Source organism: Solanum tuberosum, unplaced genomic scaffold (genome assembly GCF_000226075.1).
Source record: "Solanum tuberosum cultivar DM 1-3 516 R44 unplaced genomic scaffold, SolTub_3.0 scf00689, whole genome shotgun sequence".
Taxonomy (NCBI): domain Eukaryota; kingdom Viridiplantae; phylum Streptophyta; class Magnoliopsida; order Solanales; family Solanaceae; genus Solanum; species Solanum tuberosum.
The window spans coordinates 171,737-175,666 of record NW_006239607.1 but is presented as its reverse complement, the minus strand read 5'-3'; the positions used below and the strand labels follow the sequence as shown (position 1 = coordinate 175,666).

General features: G+C 33.2%; 1 pseudogene; it reads left to right on the top strand.

Annotated features, from left to right (window-relative positions):
• The first annotated feature begins 2,020 nt into the window (after window positions 1-2,020).
• On the top strand, window positions 2,021-3,473 carry LOC102604288 (trans-resveratrol di-O-methyltransferase-like; annotated as a pseudogene).
• Window positions 3,474-3,930: the final 457 nt, after the last annotated feature.

Below are 3,930 nucleotides of genomic sequence, written 5' to 3'. Positions count from 1 at the left end.
AAGTATAAAAACCTTAAATTAATCAACTTTTTATCATGTTAACAGCTTTAAGGGTATTTCAGACATTTTGATAAAAAAAAAAGTGTTTACCAACACTTATTTGCCAAACACATCAATAACTTTTTTTTCAACTGCAACACTTTTATCCAAACACATAACTACTTATTTTAAAAATAAGTTTCAGCACTTTAAAAAGTTACTTTTTTTAAGTCAATCCAAACGGGCTCTAAACCCTGCATAACTAAACCATGTATAACTGATACTTGCATAACTAAACTCTGCATAACTCTAACCAGTAACCAAACGGCCCCTAAAGGTACGTAACTTAAAATTCATATTACAATACTCTGTAAATGTACATGTACATGTAGGCAGTGGCGGATGTAGAGTGTGTCCAGGGGGTCATCCAACCCCCCTCGGGAAAAAAATTACACTATATATATAAGATCAATTTTTTTGTGTACGTGTATATATTTAAAATTGAACCCCTTGAGCATATGTCAAAGGAGTAGCTCAATGGTTTATGGGGTTCAGGATTTCGCCTATATGTGAGCTTTGGGTCACAGGTTCAATAATGTTTTACCTTTGATGAATCATATATTATAAGCAGTTAGTACTACTTGACTGGGAGGACGAAGATTGTATAAAAATATTGAAGAAATGTAAAGAAGCAATTCCAAATAAGGAGAAATGGAGGAAAGGTGATCATCATTGACATGGTACCGATAGATCATAACGAGTAACGACGACAATAAGTCATATGAAACTCAACTTTTCTATGACATGCGTATGATGGTCGCTGTTTCTGGAAAACAAAAAAGGGAACAAGAATGGGCAAAACTCTTCTATGATGCTAGTTTTAGTGACTACAACATTATTCCTATCTTAAGGATTAAGATGTGTTATTGAGGTTTACCCTTAATTGGACAAATTAAATAAAACATGACCCTGCATATATTTAATATTTGCCATTGCCACTAGTAATAATAAAAATAATAGAAGCCAGTAATTAATCTAGTGAAGATTTCCGTTCTTTATGTGTTAATAAAAGAACTCTTGTATTGTTATGCGCATGAATTTTGAGTACTTCGGCTTCTTCCATTCAAAAAGAGATAGGTAGTCTTTCCCTGGTAAATACTTAGCTTCTTGAAGTGAAGCAAAGACATTATTGAAGAAAAGAATTCAATCGTAATCTTGCTTTTTGTATTTTAATCTTCTAAAGATAACTTTTCAACAAACAAAATTCCTTGAAAGTAATGTTTTATTTCATGAGAATCTGATGAAGGGTTATAATGTGATAAGACAAAATTTTGGACAAAAAACAATGGAGTACCGTAGGGCTGGTAAAATGGTTTAATAAATTTGACCTGTTAATTAGATATGGGTCCTATAAATGATTTTATTTTAAAATGAATCAACTATGAATATTATCCACTAGAAAAGGGATATTGAGATAAATAATATGGATATTTATATCATCAACAGAAAATGGTTAAAATTGCTTCTGAACTATGTGAAATAGACTACTTATACCGTCTGTTATGTATCGTTCCAAAAGCATACAATAGAAGCTAATACTCTATCTTATGTTCCCTGTTTGTGCATTATTGGAAATGTTATTCTTCATCTCCTATGTGTTAACAAAGGAACCGGCCTCTTGTATATTTATTTATTTTCCTTTTATTAATGATATTCCTTAATTCCTAATACAGAGTGTATGCAATAATAAATGTTTTAGTACAATTTTCGAACTGGAAAATTTTGGTCAAAATGTGAATGATATACCAAGACAGCATTTCATATTTAGAAGGAAAGTCATCAAAATATGAATAACTTTCCAATAGAAATTTGATTTATGACAATACTTGCCATATCTTAAGAAATCAAATTTTATGTATAGTGAATCTCCTTAATTCTTCTAAATATGGCATGTTATTTATCACATGTCTACTAATTTATCTTATAAATATAGATTTCATAGTCACAACATTACACATCTCAAACAAAAAATCTCACAAAAATGGCACTGCCTAATAATATTGGATACGAAACTAATGAAGTCCTTGCTGCTCAAGCACACATAGCGAACCATGTGTTGAATTACATCAATTCTATGTCACTCAAATGTGCAATTCAGCTCGGAATTCCAGATATCATTCATAGCCATGACCCCATCCGATTTAGTGAATGCTCTCCCTATCAACAAATCGAAAGGTCACGATTGTATTTATCGTCTCATGCGTATTATAATTCACGCTGGCTTCTTTACTCAAGGAGAAGAAGGTTATTTACTTACTCCAACTTCGTGTCTCCTCCTTAAAAACGAGCCGTTGAGTCTAGCCCCGTTTGTTCAAGCGCAATTGGATCCAATTTTAATGAATCCATGGCACTCACTCGGTGAATGGTTCGCGAACGGGGACTCTACCCCATTCGCGACTGCTCATGGGTTTAACCGTTTATTTAACGAAGCTATGGGAAGTGATGCACGGTTGATCACGAGTGTGTTGATTAAAAATGGTAAGGGAGTTTTTGAAGGGTTGAAATCGTTGGTGGACGTTGGAGGCGGCATTGGAACTGTGGCTAAAGCCATTTCTAATGCTTTTCCAGAGTTGAAATGCTCTGTTTTCGATCTGCCCCATGTTGTTGAAGGCTTGGAAGGGGGTAAAAACTTGAGCTATATTGGTGGAGACATGTTTAAGTCTGTTCTATCTGCCGATGCAATTTTACTAAAGGTACTTGTCCTTCATTTAATTCGTTCATAATTTGCTTGCGTCAAAATGAATTGGGTCAAAAGTAATCAAATGACCGATCAAGATAATAGTTTGAATTGCAATTTGACCCGTTATTACCCGATAATTTGATGAGTCATTTTAAGTTCAATTTGTTACGTTAAGTTAACAAATGGATCATGACTCAACTAGTTTAGTCTTAGTCGGATTGAATGGGCTACTAAAAGTTATGTTGATTTTACTATCTCTTGTATTAGTTTTTCTTCGATTTGTCTTGTTTTTTGTGTTGAATGGATTTTATGGTTTGATGACAAGCAGTGGATATTACATGATTGGAGCGACGAAGACTGTGTTAAGATACTGAAGAAATGCAAAGAAGCAATTCCGAGCAAGGAGAATGGAGGAAAGGTGATTGTGATTGATAATCAGAAAGGAGATGACAAATCATTTGAAACTCAGTTGTTTTCAGATGTACTGATGATTGTTCATGTTTCTGGAAAAGAAAGAAATGAACAAGAATAGGCAAAGCTGTTCTCTGATGCTGGATTTAGTGACTACAAGATTAGTCCTATCTTGGGATTAAGGTCTGTTATTGAGGTTTACCCTTAATATAGAGCTGGTCAAATAGAATGTTAGCTGAGTGATGCATTTTGAATTTTTTGAATAAGGTAATATTAGAAAGCAAAGAAATCTGGAGAGTGTTTCCCTTGTAAAGGGTAATGTGAACATTGTTCTTTTTCCTCTTTATTATTGGTAATAAATAAAGGAGCCTTTTATGACTTGTGATTGATTGATGGTTGGTGCCTGGGTATTGGAACTAGATCACAACAAACTTGCAATTAACTCTTCTTTTATGGAGTCTGAGCTGATTAAAAAAATGGAGTTTGAAATTTTAATGAAATCTTTGCCAGTTGAACCTCTCTTTATTTTTCTTATAATTTAGGGATAAGGGTCTGAAAAATACTTTAACTTTGGCTGAAATACAATATTAAATAGTGCAGGGGTAAAAGATCTTCCATAAAGTTTGGTATCGTAACAACAATTTCGGCCAAAGTTAGAGTATTTTTTAGACTCTTATCCCTATAATTTATGGCCATTTATATTATTGCCTGGAGATTTCTTTCGAGAAAAAATTGAAAATCTTATGCAAAAATGTTAGACATCAGTCTAAAGGTAGTCTTATGTTTTTATATATATATAT